This window comes from Asterias amurensis, chromosome 3 (genome assembly GCF_032118995.1).
Source record: "Asterias amurensis chromosome 3, ASM3211899v1".
NCBI classification, from domain to species: Eukaryota; Metazoa; Echinodermata; class Asteroidea; order Forcipulatida; family Asteriidae; genus Asterias; species Asterias amurensis.
The window spans coordinates 25,367,911-25,387,919 of NC_092650.1; the positions used below are offsets into that span (position 1 = coordinate 25,367,911).

At 39.4% G+C, this 20,009-nt stretch overlaps 1 protein-coding gene across 1 annotated transcript in view; it reads left to right on the forward strand.

Annotated features, from left to right (window-relative positions):
* LOC139935459 (uncharacterized) overlaps positions 1 to 20,009 on the forward strand; it is a 93,686-nt gene that overhangs the window by 58,302 nt on the left and 15,375 nt on the right. The window contains exon 4 of the transcript XR_011785814.1: positions 813 to 956. The gene's annotated coding sequence lies outside the window, so the exon portion shown is untranslated. The remainder of the gene's footprint in view (positions 1 to 812; positions 957 to 20,009) is intronic.

The window sequence follows — 20,009 nt, forward strand, 5'->3', positions numbered from 1 at the left end:
CCGTTGCTCATTCTCTTTTGGCAACTTTGATTAGTTCCCGTTGTCATTTTTTGTCTTATTTGTTCTTTCTTTTTCTGCCAGTGCTTGAAGTAACCAGACTATAGTTAGCCGGGAACCATTTGCAACCAGTGTCCACTACATGACAGTTTTGCTTTTGCTGAGCATTGTTATAATATGCTAAGCAAATATCTGTGCTTAGGGGCTTTATGAAGCTGGTCCCTCGTGATTTTTGCAAGCCTCGGACAAAAATTGTTTTTAATAACGATATAAATTAGTCTGTTTGTTTGTTTGTTTGTTTGTGTGTTATGTTACACAGTTTTTTTCTTTTTCTGACTGCCTTTGTACATTTTAGTGTCTTTTCAGTTTGTATTTTGTATATATATATATTTAAATATCTTAACTCTTTGAAACAATTGGTTAATTAGAAATGAAATAACTTTTACTCTTAGGTTGAATTCTGACTTTTTTCACAACATGTTAAACACAGTTATCATGGAGTCGGGATCACATTGCTGTGTTTTCTGAACAAGTGGATTATGACCCCACTGAAACATCATTTTTAGAAACTAATAGAAGTTTTACAAGCTCCCGAAGTGTCATACTGTCAACGTTGTATGGCTGAGTAACACATAGTGCAAACATCATTAATGTAACTGGAGACTTCGCAGGACACTACGTTACGTCTGTCACAGAGGACTTGTCTGCCAAAGGAAATCCACAAATAACCCGTCAAACTGAAGGCATGCTTTGGATTCTCTCCCCCTCTCTCTCTCTAAACTAACATTGTTCTCTCTTTACTTTGTCCCGTACAGATTCAGTTGTTTGGAGGTAGGTTATAATACACTACTGTTACTTCACATACATGCATACCTTCAGGGGATCCAAAATCAAGTCATGATTGGACTAAACTGGACAGAACCGGAGCAAACCGGTGGAGACTGGTCTATTAAATCAAGGTAAGGTTTCTGAAAATCATGTCATAAGGCTCAATAAGAGGTCAGGACCCACTTTAATAGAGCTGCTTCAGCTTCAAAAAAGTTGCTATGCTCAACAAAATTGTGCTTACCAGAATAAGGATACCAGCCAAACTGCCGTATCACATATACAAATTGTGACTGGTATGCGGCTCATTTCTGCTGAATAAAAAATAAAGCAATATTTTCTGCTTCAGCAGCTCTATGAAATTGGGTCTTGAGCATATTTCAATCAAAAATGAGTTTCACAACAAACTCCTTAGCACAGCAACCTATTGCATAGCATGTACAGGTTACCAGCCAAACTGTCACACAGTTTACATTGTTGCATCTGATGATCCTGATATTTTGTTTGCACTGTCAATAAATTAAGTAACCCGTTTTTTTTGCTGACAGTGTAACCATATAAGGCTCATATTCAAAAGGAGGACTGATAACAAGGTAGACGTTTTGTCCTCGTATCAAAAAATCTGTCCCACTTTCCCATTACAACAAACTGAATAAATGGGATGTTTGGTTGACGGCCAAGTACAGGGCTCCAACTCTGGACCATCGGACTGAGGCCAGTGAAATCAATCTCAGGCCAGTAAACTCAAGACATGATAAGTCCAGCGGTCTTTTTTTTAAATTCAATATGTTCTAACGTTCAATCAACTTAAATTTGAGTCTCACAAATATCTTTTAACCCTGCTGAGTATCACCCATTAAACAGAAGAACATCTGCTCTTAGTATTTGTTCAGATAAAAAAAACTTTAGATGATAAAAATGATTCTGTCAATGTTAATAGAAAACAATCTCGGTCAAGTAAAGATTCTGGGCTACTTGTCCTTCAGTCTCGTAGGTTTTCCTCAAAATTCGAGCACTGAAGTATACATGAAGTAAAGTAGTTGATGCTAATATTTGGTTTGCGGTAACACAATGTGTATATCTGCTTACCAGGTAGAGTTTGTTCTTAGAGAACTGTCTTGCTTAATTCTACTACCGCGGAGTAGATGTTCGGGGGTTCGGGAGACTTCTCAGTTCTGAAAAGAACTGTCCTGCTTTTTTTTTTTAAACTATTACCTGGGCGGATGGTAGAGAAAATAGGCTTCTTAAATTGGTCTCAACGTTTCAACTATAGCTTGCTTTAGTCATCGTCAGGAGACTAGTTGATGCTACGAAAGTGCATGCGCTTTTTTTTATAATATCGAAGTCTTATACTAAAAAACGCACGTATCTACCAAACAATTCAAGGCGCTGAGTATATACAAACTTTCAGAAAGATAGGTAATTGCAGTGACGAATTTTGAGACCCAATTATTAAGCACCTTATAAGGGTTTACAAGGTGCTACGGCGCATACAGCAGCCACAGCCAGGAACACCGGGCGATCCCCTTTTCGAAAAGTGCACTGGGTTCTTTTACATGCGTTACACAACACATGGGACCAACGGCTTTACGTCCCATCCGAAGGACGGATCAATGGTTAAGTGTCGTGCTTAAGGACACAAGTGTCACGGCTGGGGATTCGAACCCACACTCTGCTGATCAGAAACACCAGAGTTTGAATTCGGTGCTCTTAACCGCTCGGCCACGATACCTATGTAACTTGTGAGTCTTTAAGTGCTACCACTGTACCATTCTTATTTTATCTATCAGTCTAATTCATTCTCCATGATCAGACTAACACGGCTAGCTCTATCAATGTCACCTGTATACAAGTCTGACATTTTAGTAGGGCATGTAGGTGATGGGTACGTGCCTTTGATGACAAAAGCATGGAATTTGGCACACGATTAGAGTTTTACATGAGAAAGATATTTGGCTGCGAATGGCCACCGTAGATTTGTCCTTGTACGGCCCTTTTCGAAACCACGGCTTCGGCTTTGGATTCGGCTCAGGCTAGCTTGGCCTCGCAGTTGTTTTGACAAATTGTCATTGAGCGTGCTTTGCGTACGCGCTCATGGCTTCAGACGAGAGGACGGAGCCTGATGCCGATCCAAAGCCAAAGCCGTGGTTTCGAAAAGGGCCGTAGAAATGTAGAATACTACAGGGAACATTAGAAGATGGGGAGCTGCCCCTCCCCCCCTTCAAAATGATGTCCATCCTCAAAACAATTAGGACTCAGATCAGATTGATATAATAATCTTTCAGAGCTCGTTTTTACACGACTGATCTTAGAACTGCAAATTGCTTTAAATTGCTAAGCAGATGTCACAACAAAAACCAAAATGAAAATACTGACAACTCATCTTAAAGGGTGTATGTAACTTTTGTAGGACAAAAAACACATTGTCCACAGATTTACACTAAACCTACACAGTTTGAAGATAATGATAGTAGAAAGTTTCCCTGAAAATATTACGTGCTGAGGTGCTGTAGTTTTTGGAATATGAGTAAAGCAATGTCATGAAAAGAATTTTTGCTCATGAGACGAAAATTATTTTAAGCATTTACAAACGTATTTTCATGACATTGTTTTACTCATTTCTCAAAATCTACAGCATCTCAGTAAGTAATATTTAAAGGGAAGCTTTCCACTATCATTATATTCAAACCCTGTAAGTCTAATGTTAATCTATGGACATTTTGAGAAGGTACCCAAATCCTTTAAGGTGAATTTTCAGTGCTTTGTGAAATCGGCCCCAGGTAATAAAAAAAAAAAAACCATTCATAACTTCCTCTGATCATCGCCAGTCTGATGTCCTACCTTTAAAACGTGCAACCCTCAAGTTGTCAAGATGTATGCAGTCAAAATAACCCAATGATCAAAATTCCACGCCACAAGTACTTGTAGATGTGCGTGCCATACATGCAGCAGCACTTCAGAGGGTATAATTCATCTAAATGATTGATACATGCACCAGGCCATAATAGAAAAAAAAAAATCAGTTAAACTCACGGACGATAAAACCTTAATTTGATAATCCGGCAATTACCAATGACGCACCTCCAATGAGGGGGTGGCAGATAGCAGGGGGGTGGGGGGGGGGGGGGGTATGGTTGCGATCATGCCGCCACTATTATACTTCCCTAGCACCCGTGATATTTAAGTCATTTAGACGACCTTGATCATCATACTATAACACGTCATGTTAGTGACATGATATCATCATCGCCCTCCCTCCAACCCCAAATCCCCCACACCCCCTACCCACCTACAACAGCTTTAGCCTTTCTCGTTTTAAATTAAGCACTAGCTCACACCCCTCACGACACAAATTCAAATCTCTGACCCCTGAATCCATTTCTTCCCTCGCACACCCTGTCCCCTTTCTCTCTCTTACTGCTCATAGCCTTCTCCAAAAGAGTCGTCTGGCCTAATTCTGAACCCGTAAAACTGCCCCACTCCTCACAGCCCCATCTCCATATCGTTTCTGCTCTCAGCGCTTTCTTCCTTTTCCCCCTTCTCCCTCTTTCACTTTCAAGTTATGTGCACAAGAAGAGGCTATAACATTTCGACTTGATCGGGAGCGTATACTGAGTTAACTTGGTTTGTAGCGGGGCTTACATTACCTGTATAAAGTCAATAGTTCTCCAGTCTTCATGCAGGCAAACACTCGAGCCTATCCATCTCCCCCTGTCCCATCTGTCAATTCATATGCTACTCGCTAAACTGACGCAATCATCTGTGGCGGGCAAAAGTAGTCGTCCAGAAATGATTGAAACTGCCGCAAATCATTGCTGAATGGGTTTGTGTCATGGGAGGAGGAGGGGGGGTTCTGTTTCTGCCGCAAGATACCCCTCTATTTACCCCCTCTAGTTACCGTAAAGGATTGGTCTTTCGAAGAGTTTGTTTTCATGTTTCTTTGGCTGTGTCAATGTAGTTGTTATTATTCTTTTGTTCATAATTTACTTATTTAGTTTTATACCTTCAAGAAAGTTGGCTGTATGAAAGCGGCATTTGGAAAGGTTTGACTTTCAAAGATGTGCCGCCAAACCTTACTACCTGCTATGTAAAGAGTCTTAAAAAACAAAGAGCGCTTTACCAAGTTGTGTTTGAGGTAGACCATGGCATATGATTGGACAAAGGATTATCATGTGACTGAATTTAACCGTTCACATTGGCTGTCATGTATTAACGATTCTTAAAAAACATAGGGCGCTTTACCAAATTGTGTTTGAGGCAGACTTTGGCATTTGATTGGACATAAGAATATCATGTGACTTTATTCAATCGTTCTCATTGGCTGATAGTAAGATTCTTAAAAAACATATAGCGCTTAACCAAATTGTGTTTGAGTTAGACTGTGGCATTTGATTGGGCATAAAAATTATCATGTGACTGAATTCAACCGTTCACATTGGCTACATCAAAGTGGAATCATAATTATTATCTCTGGTCGCTGTCTCTCCTTTAATTCAAACAGCTGCTTACTTTCCCCTCTTGACTGAGCGAACTGCACCGTAGGGCCACTTACAAGAAAATATTGCAGGAAGTGCCTTGCATGGTCCAGCATGCTGAACAGGGCTGGCAGGTAAAGATATAGGGGGAGAACAAGCACTCGTACGGCAGAGAAAGATAAAGATTTTCCAGGCCGCGACTGTAGCATGTCAGTACAGCTGACTGATATGTTTGGTTTTGAAATCCGTTCACACTTAACTGCGGGATAGAGAGCGTTAGGGTAATGCTAATGGAAGTTATCCTCTTCTTTTGTGGTGTGTGTTGTTTTAGTCCCGTTTCTCTGTTCGTCTTCTTCTTCGCCTTATAGCTACGCAAACCAGTGGTGAATGACGGATCACTTCGCCGGGACGAAATAAAATTAATTGAGATTGGGTAGGGGGTAGATGGTTGGGGGAACGTATGAGCTCTGTTCGGGCTCGCGTTGCCCAAATGTTTACCGAGGACTATGTATCACCGAGAGGGACTTGCTCAGGCCCCGGTGTTTCTTGCCTCTGTTTCAATAATTCCCGGTGTATGGCAATCGCCGTGGGCAAACTCTTCTCTCTGTGGGATAAAAGAATACCATGCTCATTGCTCTGGGTCTATGGAACGATTGAAGGTGTATTACAAGACCGTCAACTGAAAACAGTTTGGCAATGAGTGCTGGTCGGTCACTACATAAACCACTGTTGATTATCAGGAAGATGGGCAAGAATAAACCATGTATTTGAGAATTTAAGACAATACTTATGTATCTCTGCAAAACGGAATCGTCGTGTGGAAACATTTATTTCTTAGTTTTCAAGGCTTTTGCTGTCATTGTCTTGACAAATGGGTCCTTAGAGGGTGATGACGTCATTGACTAAGGTCTATACTGGTTTTTATTTAACAATATCATTCGGTCTTGATCGTAGAGCTACATATGAGCTATATATATAGAGCTCCATAATGCTAATAATCGAAACCCAGTACTCAGATCTCAGACAGTGTGTCAAAATTGAATCTCTTACGCTTGCGTATTAGGTTCCAAGTTTTATGTTCATCTGCATGAACTGACTGTTCTACTACGCGCCGATGACGCAGTGATCACGTGAGTGGTAGAATACTTGTCTGACAGCCGGGTATTTTAAGCAAAAGTGACGTCATTCGTGCGAAGTGCTATAACAGTGTTGACCATGTGCTTTAAAGATTCCTGTTTTTGTCAACTTGATGATATACAAAGTGAAACATAAAAACTGTCTTGAGAATCGTGTTTTTTGGTTTGTTTCATAATAGGCCCTATTTCATGACCATTGTCTTCTAACTTGTTGTGATTTACTTTCTCTGGTTCGATACTGTGCAGTAAATAAACCTGAAACCTGAAGAATTCAATCTTACAGACAGCAGTAATGTAAATTACATGGATTTTTTGCTGGTGATCTATTTCTCCCAAGCTTAGTTTCACCTGTGCTTCACATCTATATGAGAAGAGGCACATCAGAAGATCAGTGCAGTTTGCGCACAATACAAACACACCATTTATTCAATGCATCACTCGTTCTGTAGGTCTGCATTATTAACCAAGGGCTCCCTCTCTTGACCAGATTTATCCTTACCACCCCCCACCCCCATGAACGTGACTGCCATAGTGAGAAGGAATACTACACAAGATAACGCATTGGTCTCCATGACAAAAACGAAAGAAGATAATTAATTAGCCCAAGGGTGGTTAACTGAATAGGAAACTTTCGTGTGAATTACACTCAATTCAGACTACCGGTAGATTTTTTCCCCGCCAAATTATTTGTTCGATCAGTTGGGGGGCTGAAGTTTTTTACAAGGGTGTTCAGTTATAGCTCTCTGTTGATATGACTGGTGCAGATGTGGTTCTTTATGATGCACTGATTAATGCCGGTTTTCTGAAGCCCTTTTCACACGAGAACCAAAAACCGACGACCATCGTTTTGGGTGCCAGTTGTCTGTCCCAAAGGATGCATGCTATTTTATGACAAACGTTCACACGATCACACACATCGTTAAGAGACCTGGTGTAACATTAAACAACATTAAAGACAGTGGACACTATTGGTAATTGTCAAAGACTAGTCTTCACAGTTGGTGTATCTCAACTTATGCATGAAATAACAAACCTGTGAAAATTTAAGCTCAATCGGTCGTCGAATTTGCGAGATAGTAATGAAAGAAAAAACACCCTTGTCATCACACGAAGTTGTGTGCGTTTAGATGGTTGATTTCGAGACCTCAAATTCTAAACTTGAGGTCTCGAAATCAAATTCGCGGAAAATTACTTCTTTCTCGAAAACTACGTCACTTCAGAGGGAGCCGTTTCTCACAATGTTTTATACCATCAACCTCTCCCCATTACTCGTAATCAAGAAAGGTTTTATGCTGATAATTATTTTGAGTAATTACCAATAGTGTCCACTGCCTTTAAAGGGAAGGTACACGTTTGGAAATTACTCAAAACAAATATTAAAATGTTTCTCAGATTGTGTAATCCAATTCAGGATTATTCTTCCTGCGTGAACAACATTATATAACCGCCCCAGATGCTGGGTGATATCTTAAAAAACGCTACCCCCTTTCGAAATGAAATTTCACTGGCTAGCTATATTGTTTTATGTCAAGTATGACGTATAGGGAAACAAATTTAAGATGATTTGTTTAGGATGGACAGTTGATATGAGCTTTTCTCGGTATTGGAAGTTGACAAATTAGTTCCCTCGGCGTCACCTCAGGAACCTCATGAACCTTTATCAACTTTAGTTCCCTCAGCATCACCTCAGGAACCTTATGAACCTTTATCAACTTTAGTTCCCTTAGCGTCACCTCAGGAACCTCAGGAACCTTTATCAACTTTAGTTCCCTCAGCGTCACTTCAGGAACCTTATGAACCTTTATCAACTTCCAATACCCGTGGGATCTCATACCGACTAGTCACCCTCAGACCATGATATGTTTGGTATTTTATTGTATGGCTTTTATGCCTCGTGCTTCGTTCTTGGAAGGGCACCAAGGCGTTTGCTCTTTTGAAAAGGACACCTATAACTTAAGGAAATTCCAGTCCTCCGGAGAAATGTATCTGTCTTAAATATTACAGGAACACGTTGCCTTGGATCGGTCGAGGTCTTTGGAAAGATTGTTATAAAATGCATACGGTTGGAAAGATGTTGTTAAAGTAGAATACAATGATCCACACAAACATGCCTTGAAATTGCACGGTTTTACGTTTACCTCCCACAAATGGCCGACCGTGTTAGATCGCAGAAGAAAAGGAAAACCGCGCACTTTCGGGGCAAATTTGTTTGGATCTTTGTATTCTACTTTTAAAACATCTTTCTTTTACCATAATATATGCATTTTTATAACAAACGGTTACAAACGCTTTTTATAGACCAACTCGTCCGATCCAAGGCAACGTGTTCCTTTAAGAAAATAGCAATAGAAGATCCAATCAAAACACAAATTTCTCACAATTTTTAAAATTGTAATTTTAAAATCATTATCATAATCACCCTTTGAGTATAATTCCTTTGGTATCTCCATTTCTCCCCACTCATTAAAATACGATGCAGCTTTCGAAAACATCATTTAAGATGTGGAGCACATGTCATTGAGAGAAGGGTCCCCAGAGACCCATCGCCGGTATGGATCAACTGATTGTCTTCTCTGAGCCTGCCGAAAAATGTGCCCCTTAATAAGTAGAGTGTCGAAAAGTATGAAATATTGATTTGCAAATATTAGTTTGGGGTTCAGTTTTTGTGTGTGTGGTTTTTGTTTTGTTTTCCTCCGAGGGTTTTGATGGAACACGTTCGTCCTGGCTTCAGCAGGGACTCTGTGAGAGACAGTTTGGGTTTGAGAGGGTTGGGGTTGACAAAGCTTAAAGGCAGTGGACACTATTGGTAATTACTAAAAAAAATATTAGCATAAAACCTCACTTGGTATCGAGTAATGGGGAGAGGTTGACAGTTTAAAACATTGTGAGAAATGGCTCCCTCTGAAGTGACGTAGTTTTCGAGAAAGAAGTAATTTTCAACGAATTTGATTTCGATACCTCAGATTAAGAATTTGAGGTCTCGAAATCAAGCATCTGAAAGCACACAACTCCGTGTGTCAAGGGTGTTTTTTGATGACCAATTGAGCTCAAATTTTCAAAGGTTTGTTATTTGATGATATGTTGAGATACAGCTATAGTGAGAAGACTGGTCTTTGACAATTACCAATAGTGTCCACTGTCTTCAACCATGCACAACGGGCTGAAGATTTTATCAATTTATGATGCGATATTAATTGACATGGGAGAGATCAAGAATTATGATTTGGATACTTTTCTTTTCTTTTTTAAACATCTTCCACCCTGCTCTTTGATCATCAATTGACGGAATGTTTTTTTTAGAGCGTGCACGATTGATTAAAATGTCTTTCACTGATCTTAAAAAGAGCAGGGCCCCTTGTAATCTGCTCTCCTCCGTTAGTGTAACAACGTCTTCGATGGTGCGCAGTATTTACATGAAGTAAGGGGTTCGCTTTCTCTATCTCCTGCTTCGACGATTAACAAATCATTCTAGTGTGTGCTTATAATTTCAGAATGGTATTATTTTTAATTTCTCAGGGGAGACCTCTTGGCTGAGAATTAATTGCATGAAGGCACGGAATTACCACATGGGCCCGAGGCCTATGTGTTTGATGGCACGAGAATTAGGAATTATGAATTTATATGCACTAATTTAAAAACCCCTGGATATTTGGCAATATGCACTTATGGATATTGAACCCGTTTTTCAAATCGTGTCGATGGAGAGGTTGTCTTAAAGACACTGGATACTTTTGGTAATTGTCAAAGACCAGTCTTCTCACTTGGTGTATCTCAACATATGCATAAAATAACAAACCTGTGAAAATTTGAGCTCAACTGGTCATTAAAGTTGCGAGAAAATTATGAAAGAAAAAACACCCTTGTTGGACGAATTTGTGAGCTTTCAGATAGGAATGAAAGACTTCTTGTTAGAAGTCTTTTAATATTTTCGTTAGAAATTAACTCTTTCTCAAAAACTGCTATACTTCAGAGGGAGTCGTTTCCCACATTGTTTTATATTATCAACAGCTCTCAAATGCTCGTTTATGAAGTCAGTTTTTAAGTTAATATTTGTTTTTAGTAATTACCAAACGTGTACCTTCCCTTTAAAGTTCTCTCCTGCTAATTATTTTTTTTTGTTTTAGCTTTCTAAGTCGAGGGGGTTTCGGTGATATTTTCAAAACCCTCTGGACATGTTCGTAAAAAGGTCATGGTTTGCATTTGTACTTGATGGGACAAGATCAAATGTCGCAGTGATTTTTAAATTATTTGTAGGTAATCGCTGGAATTGAAATTCTACTCTATGATGCCAATCAGGCTACTTTGAATTTATCCGATGACCTATTTATCCTAGAGGGAAGTTTTTAATAAATACAAACAGGAAATGCCTTGTTAGATTTTGTGGTACCTTCAGGAGTGTATGTATACTCTGTAAATCAGACTGTATTTTGTTTCCTCTTTGTATTTTATAATTATATTTTTATAATTTTGATCGATGGCAGGGGTCTGGTTTAACACATCTCTTGATGACAGTTCCTATACTTTTGTTTTACCCTTAACAGCCCCTGTCCAATTTGTAATCATTGTTTATGTCTAAATATTTAAAATAAACAAATAAATAAATAAATAAAATACCATTTACTATGGGGGGGGGGGGTTAACTAAGAATTGAGAGATTGTATTGTTAGAAAGCCTGACTAGGCTATCACCAATGTTACTTGATCCTGGACTGCTCTATTGCAATAATTACTACTGTTCGGTGTGAGACCAAGACGGGACCAGACTACTTAACCCTAATTTAGTTTCAGTATTCATGGGTTTAAATGAGAAAGGAAATAAGATAATTTCATTTCACTGAAAAGGTCAGTGATGAGCAATTACCTTTACAAACCAACAAACAAAATAAATATATAAGATACAAAAGTAATAACCGTTTTTGCTTTTGAGCTAAAAGTCAATATGCTTTCTAGAAGACGAACACTGTGTCCCTCAATCTCATCTCACACGTTACACTGCACTCTTTTCTTTCCTCTTCGTTTTTTTCCCCCTTCCTTCTAATTCTTAACGAGCCCACTCGGTGAAAAGCAATGTGTTAAAGGAACGCACACACGAACACTTGCCCCAGCCCGGGACGAGAATTAATTACCCAAATTCAGATCCGCATTGCTTGGGAAAAAGTATCTAAAGAAGAAAATATGATTTAGTAATTGATGGACGAGGACATTGTTTTCTCTGCCTGATTAGCTCTGAGGCAATTTCCCCGACCCCTAGTTTCTCCAATTCGATGAATACATGATCAAGGGGCTTTCATTAGTATTCATATTTTCAGGAAACAATCAAAGCGGGTAGATGTCAAGGGGTATTATTGAGTTATAGCCAGCGGGTAATTAAATTTTGATTGCGAGGTAGAAATAAAATTCGTTGTGGGGGAAAAAAAGTGCAGAGTGGAATTATGGTTCGGTGGAGCGCCGGGGAGCGATTGCACCGAGACGTGTGAATCTCCGGAAACAGTAAATGTGTCCCCAGGAAATCATGAGCATTGGACTGCTTTCTGATCGAAATTGTGAGCTTTGTATGTGGCTCAGAGTGTTAATGTTTTTACGCTGGGTGTTCGGGCCAAGAAAAATAGAGATGGCCTTGCTACTATCGGGGCAGCGTACAGTTGAGCGGGCCAGGGCATATTATTGCTGTTGCTGAGGCTATATAGGTGGGTGGCTGGCACAGGTATAGCGTTGTCTGTAGTTTATTACTGCGTATCCAAAATACTTGCTGTTGTAAAATCTTCCGGAACTTCGTAAAATGTGGTCAAAATACAACGTGATTTAAAAACACAAATCGATTGTGTTTAAGGTGTTGTGTTTGTTTTCTCATTGGTTACGAGATTAAAAAAGAAAAGAAAAAAAAAAAAGGAATAGATATTTTTAAGGTTCTTGTTAAAACAGTTTGATATGTGAATTGAACTTATTTATTTATTTTATTTATTTTATTTTGTTCTTCGGACAATAAAAACCATTTAAAAAAACAAGCAGAGGTCGTCCAGGGAAAGGCAAAAGTCATACAAACTGTCCTTAAAAAAAGATGTGCCCTCTCAGACCTTGCTCGTAAACAAGGTATACAAATGTATACAACTGATAGTTGAAACTTGATTAAAATAAATATATTCAGACCTTTTTGATGAAAACTTGTTTTAATGATCAGAATGGATGAATATGTTCTTATTATTTTAATTTTAAGCTTTTGATTTTCTAGAATTAATTCTGACTGGCGTCCACGAGCAAAGATGCTGATAAAATGAAAATCCCTCCAACATAGGGCTAGATGGCTCAGTCGGTAGAGCGTGGGCACATAAACCAAGATGTCCCATTTTCAAGTCCCTCTGTAGCTGAAATTTCCTTGGCTCCACCCAATTTTGTTTTCATACAATCTTACCACCTTCAAGTTGACAAAAACAACACCATGTTTTCCTCTATAAACATTTCCCTCCTCACAGTACAAAACCTTGACCCGAATAAATCCTCCCTAAATCTTGCTCAAATACTCCATAATTGTGACTTTAGTTTCAGCCATAACTAAAATTAATTTTGTATCCACAAAGACTGAATAATCTTCAGGTGTTTTGATATCCTGTCAATCATTTAAAAAAAAAATGGTATTTTTTTATTTTGAATTTAATCTGTCAGACCATGGATAAGATAATACGTGCATTTACTGTCTTCAATATCAAGCACACTTTTATTAACTGGTGAAAGATCAGCGAATCCGACAGGTAGATTTTCTTATCAAGACCGCCAATATTTCAGAGGACAATATGGATTTAGTTATTTTTTTCCCCAGCGTGATGACATTTTGTATCCTTACTTTGGAATTTCTGTTGATGTAATAACTTACTGGTTTGACGATATAACACCCTCACCGAGCTTAACTCTCACTTGTTATTGAAGAGTGGCTTATTATTGGTTCTGTGATTGTTTTCATTAAAGACAGGGGACACTATTGGTAACTGTTAAAGACTAGTCTTCACAGTTGGTGTATCTCAACATATCACAACATATAAAATAGCCTGTGAAAATTTGAGCTCAATCGGTTGTCGAAGTTGCGAGATAGAAATGAAAGAAAAAACACCCTTGTCACACGAAGTTGTGTGCTTTCAGATGCTTGATTTCGAGACCTCAAATTCTAAATTTGAGGCCCCTCAAATTCTAAACTTGAGGTCTCGAAATCAAATTCGTGTAAAATTACTTCTTTCTCGAAAACTATGTCACTTCAGAGGGAGCTGTTTCTCACAATGTTTTATACTATCAACAGCTCCCCATTACTCGTTACCAAATGAGGTTTTATGCTGATAATTATTTTGAGTAATTACCAATAGTGTCCACTGCCTCATAAGACTAGCCTTTTATCGATCTCAAGTTACTAGTCCTAACTTGGGACTAGCCATACGAGAACATTATTATGTAAAGCGTATGCAGTACTTTACTGAGTCCTGTGAAACAAAAAAATCCACAGGCATAATTGATTTGTTTTACACTTTTTGTCAACAAAATTAAAGCGCTTAACAATAATCATCCATAAAACGAGAAATGAAAGCAAAACAGATGGAAGATTAATGAAACAAAGAGAGGGGAGTTACCAACAGGATGGAAACTCATCCTAGATCTGATTGTTATTGACTCATTAAGTTTAAATAATTACAAATTAGCATAACAAGCAATCCATGACAAACAATGTGTCCAAGGATTCGGCTGCTGGATATTCAAATGACTTAACTAAAGCCATTGGACACTTTCAGACCAGACAAAACAAGTTCAAAGATTTACAAATAACCTACAGGGTTTACAGAAGGTATTGAAAGACTTCTTTTGAAATATTATTCCATGAAATGCATTACTTTTTTTTTAGAAAACATTAAAGCAATTATCAATTCCCGATATCGAGAATTACGGATTTATTTTAAACACATGTCATGACACGGCGAAACGTGCGTAAACAAGAAAACAGAAAATTTTACCAAAACTACAAGAATTGAAAAAAGTCCAATACCAAATTTCTTTTTTCTTTGACCCATCCATAAAGTTACTGTTGTTCCCCTCGTTAGTTGACTGAGTGAATTATCCCCCAAGGTTCCCGTCAGAGTGGAAGAGAAAAATATATTACATTAAGCCCAAGAACGTCGTCGTCCAGGGCGAGGAAAAAATGCTCTCTCTGATTTATTGCCATCAGCGGAAAAAAAGTGGGGGGGGGGGGGGGGGGGTAGGAGTCAGCCCCGGGCATAATTTCATAATTCAATAGTTTTGGTCCAGTGATTATAAAATGCCTGGCAGGCATTAAACGGGTTAGAAATAAGAAAATTATAGACTGGTGACTTGTCAATCCGGCTCGCGAAACGACTGGAAACAGTTTAATATTGACTTAATCAGATTTGTCGATATCCAGGCTATGGTTCCATGATTTTTAATTTCGCCTTCGTAGACCATTTATTTTCCTTTTTCTTATAGTAATTTTCGACCATTTTTTTTTTACCCCGTTCTGTTTTTCTTGTTCTGCTTTGCCCCCGTCCCCTAAGGGAGTTCAGCGAAGAAAATATTTATACAGCGGGCAAAAGGGAAATAAATTCAATTTTGACACAAAACAAGGGAATTCGCATACATTTGTTGCATTGCTGCATGGATAAAAACTGTTGAACCACTTTGTACATTATGGAGGCTGTTTGCCAATGTTAAAGTTCTTTTTTTCTTATTCCTTTTTTTCTCTCTCCTCTTTTTTAAAAATAAAAACTTACGATTCAACCTTGGAATTCTCCTACACGTTAGAACCTTGAGTTACAGAAGATGACTTAAGTACAGACGCTCTATTTGCATCCCTGAGACAGTCTCCCTGAGACAGTCTCCCTGATGAAAATTAAATGCACACTGTTATTGTCAACGTCATGTATTTCGCACAGATTATTATCCTGTTTTCATTATAGAGGTGGGGTGCTTACTTTGCGTGTGTTTTCCAGGCCAGTGCATGGGATTATTTAAGGTATAGAAGATTAGCACAAATTAAGACTTGTCGTGAATTGTGAAGATAAAGTCGGACCTAGTGGATTGAGAAATGCACAAAGCTTATACAAATTGAAGCCTGTTTTTATTTCACTAAATACAAACAAATTAAGATGCACTATTTTTTTGCAGAGTTGAATTTCGGTTAAACATTCAGAGGATTCATGTTTTTGTTATTACGTTATATATTTGTTATTTGTCATTTATTTATTTATTTAAATATTTGTCTATTTATGTATTATTATTTTTTTCGGGAGGGGGGTGATAACTGATAAATATGACAAGATCCTTAAGTACAATTATAATCAAAATAGTAATAGCGGCATCTTATAGAGCGGTCAGGTCCATCATAGGCACGACGCTCATTTTGTTGTACAAGCAAAATTTGAACAAAACTGTACACAAAAAAGTACGCTATTATTCAACACTCTGGTGGTTACCACGTTACTAAGTAACATGAGGAACGCATACCATCCCTGATTTTCTCCTACTTCTCTATGCTTAGCGAAATAAATTCTTTTATCACAAGTTTGTCGCTCAATTTTTTACACTCCGAAATCGGGTCTGTATAGAAATACGAATGCCACAATTTGTACCAAACTTTACGCCACCAGCACCTCAGCAATGATGGGGGGGGGGGGGGGGGGGGTGTGCCGCTTGCGCATTCAGACAAAACAAATGTTGGTCTAAACAGGGAGCATTCTTAAACTTAAAGCAATTTTCTATACACGGCCCTTTTAAATATTATTGAAAAAACACCTTTAAGGACCTTGAATGTAGGTCTGAGTGCTTAAATTCCTTGTGTGGGTTTTGACAATATTCTTCAGGCTTCGTGATTATCTTTGAAGGAAAAAAGTGCACTGTGCTCTATAATCATATAAAATGATACGAATGAGATATGTGTGCATACAATGGAGAGGTATCTCCCTAGAGTTTGTTAAATCCGTGTACATTTGTCCATGTCATTGTTTGTTGTTTTATTCATTTACGACAAGTGAATAATAACTATCAGTATGTGTAATTTCATATACCCATGTCCCATCAGCCGGCATTCATCTGTATTCCTCACAACCCCTCGAGATGTTCTGTGTGCCTCCGAGACTGTTTATTCTGGTAACAGTATCCTGCTGAAAATATGACAGAGTCGTGCCCCGAATCCTTACCGGGCAGTCGATCTCTTTTCCCCCCTATCATGAGAGACGGAGAGAGGGAGGTGGAGAGAGAAAATCCTAACGGCTGTAGGCCATTCATGCCTCCTGGTCAGCCCGCATCAGGTGCCACGTACCGAACCCAACAGCGATTTGATAGCCTGGCCAATATTATATCCATAGCTCCTGCCAACATATGATCTTACATTGCCCCATAGCGACGCTATCTTAATGATATTTGCAGCTACTTCATTTTCTCTCCTCCCCCTATGTGAAATCAGTGGCCATTGTGTGTGTGTATCACGGTGTGTGTGGCGGTGTGTGCCCCTGTATACCCCCAGGGGAAGGGGAACCCGTGCCGCAGACCGACTGGTAAGTAGCCTCAAGTGTGAGGTCCCTGTCTGCAGCATAGGGGCCATGTACTCGCTGAGAGGCTATTAATAGCCACCCGTCCCACTGGGCATTGTATTATTTTCACAATTGCTTTGACAAGACGGATAGATATATATTATTGTTCCTCTTTGTTGCTCAGGGTGCAGGAAGCATATAAGTGGGTTATATTCACAGAGTCGAGGATGAGGGGAGAATCATGATCGGGAGATGAGTGTGAGTTACTTGCGCCTCAGCTTGAGTCAGGTTTGTTTTGGTCTTGAGTTTATGCAGAGTCACACCCTTTGTGTTGTTGAGTTGTTGAGGTTTTTTTGTCTTAGTTGAGTTACGAATTGAGCCACTCCTAGTTTGACTTGTGTTGCTGACATCATTTCGAGGTGCCTTGTATCTCAGTTTTTTGGTGGGTCGAGTTTAGCCTGAACATCTGACGTCACACGTCGAGGCTCGTGAATTCTATTGCGGACGTGACAGGAATGAACTGTTTGGGCATCTATGGAAAGCCCATGTCACTGTGCACGTTTATCCAATATCATTTGTATCAATGGAATCACTGGATCTGAGAACCTGGGACCTGTCTTTATCCTTCCTGTCTAGGTCGACTTCTGCGAGTAACTTTCTTAAATTGACCGGGGTTTTCCGCACGAGGGCGCTTTCTGTACATCGTAATTACATGTTATCTTATGTTGCACTGTCTGTTGGCCTATTACTGTTTTCTTACGTCAATGGCCAAATAAGTTGATGCTTCGTTCTTGACAGGGCAAGAGCGCCACCGAGGTGTTTTTTCCTCGATGAAGGCTGGGCCCAATTTCATAGAGCTGCACACAAAATTTCTTAGCATAAAAAATTGCCTTGATAAAAACATGATTACCAACCAAATTTCCGCGTGATTTTTGGGATAAGCAGACAACATCTGAATACCAGTAACAAGCCATATGCAACAAATGGAAATTTGGTTGGTAATCCTGTTTTAATCAAGGAAGAAACTTCATGCTAAGCAAATTTCTGTGCTTAGCAGCTCTATGAAATTGGGCCCTGAAGGGCACCTCTATAAGGAATATCTAAAGTTCTATTTGAACATTTCAAGAAGCACCAATGCACCTTCTGGCTACATATGTTTTGACCGGGATATGAACCCACACTCTGCTGATCAGAAACACCAGAGCCCGAGTCGGTTGCCTCTGTCATGCACTAGGGCAGAGTAGCCAATGACAGGTTTGTTTGGACATTACTAGTGGCACCAAGGCAGTGACCAGGGGGCATGGAGTCAGGCATCAGTCGGTTGCCTCTGGCACGCACAGGCTAGGGTCTTCAAGGGCAGCTTTATTTGAACATTATTATAGGGGCACACAGGCAGTGACCAGGGGGCATGGAGTCAGTCATCAGTCAGTTGCCTCTGGCATGCACAGGCTAGGGTCTTCAAATGGCAGCTTTATTTGAACATTATTATAGGGGCACACAGGCAGTTACCAGGTGGCTTGGAGTCTTTTGCCCTCTGTGATGCACCGGAGCAGGGTCTCCAAAGCAGTGAAATAAATTTTCTGAGTTGTTAGGTCATGAGTTATTATATACAGCTGAATTATTTCAAATTATTTGGGAATCCCTCAGATGGGATTCTGGGTCATTGGTTCGAATCTCAAGTGATACATAACCTACTACTTGTTTTCTCTTGGCGTTAGCTAACAGTATTTAGCAACAAAACAGTTGACATTCAGTTCGCATTTTGATGCATGATGAAAATACATTTTTCCCCTTGGCGTTTCAACTTTAAGTCAAGCGTCTAGCATCCAAACTAAGACCTACATTTTTCACTGCTGTACTAACTTCTGAAATTCATTTATTTGGTGTCGACGTCAACTTGAACCTGTTTGCAAAACTTGAATCGGGTGTCAAACATGTCGAACGTTTCAGCAAAAAGAAAAAAAAGGGGTGTCAACAGTTTCCGAACCCTGTTGATCTTTCGCCACTGTAAGGTGTTATTAACCCCTATGACAATTTAGTTACATGGTTCGACCCATAATGTAAAAGGCCTGTCATTTTCCAGAAAAGGTTTTTTATTCTCTCGTTCTCTTGGCAATTTATATACGCCTCGGGTTTGCTGCGCCCCGGAAAAAAAGAAAAAAGAAAAAGAACAAAATCTTGAGAGATGAAAACATTCTTGTGAATTCAATAATAAGCCTGATTGTTATGACAGGGAGCTGTGTATAGGGACAGGGAGCTATAGGCTTGTCATAAATGTCATTCAGCGATGGGGGTCAAACGGAGTATGACCTGCTTTTAAACTCTTTGCCACTGCCGTCATCTTGGGTACTGAGAGGAGAGAGGGAGGGCTTTGGGAGGCAGTGCATCATCGGTCACCCAAGGGTGTCTTAAATTGATTGATACCAAGTCGTGATGTGTATGATGTATGAGGCACTTGTATTATGAAGAATAAATTTCGTCTTAGATTTTTTTTTTTTTTTCAGTGAGCAAATCACTTAGTGTTGCGGGGAGGAAGGATGTACCACAAATAGTTTATTTATTATTTATTTATTTACTTTTTATTTATTTATTACCTTTTCTCTCCTACTTTGATTGTGACCATAGATTGATACTTTGCAATTTTTTTACATGATACAAATAGGCATATCAGCACAACGGCTGTTTTGATAATGGTCTTGTGTTTTAAAAATGAGTATATAAGGACTAAAAATAATATAAGAGGAACGTTGTACGAGAGAGAGAGAGATCCGGCCATCTCTTGACCCTCACTGACGGCCGAGGTGTTGGAGTGAAGACGGGGACGGGTTTCTCCACTGCATTGCAGCATTTTGTTGATTTTGTCATAATTGCTAATATTTCCTGAGCAGCGATGAGAGTGCTGGATGTTGAAAGACGAGTTTGGACGTCTCTTTACGTACATCATGCTGTGAATGATGCGGGGATAAACCAGCAGCCTAATATTGCAAAGTACCAATTCATCAAGGGTAGATATTGAAAAGGTCTACGCACTCTCCCGTCTCCATCCCCCCCTTCTCGCCT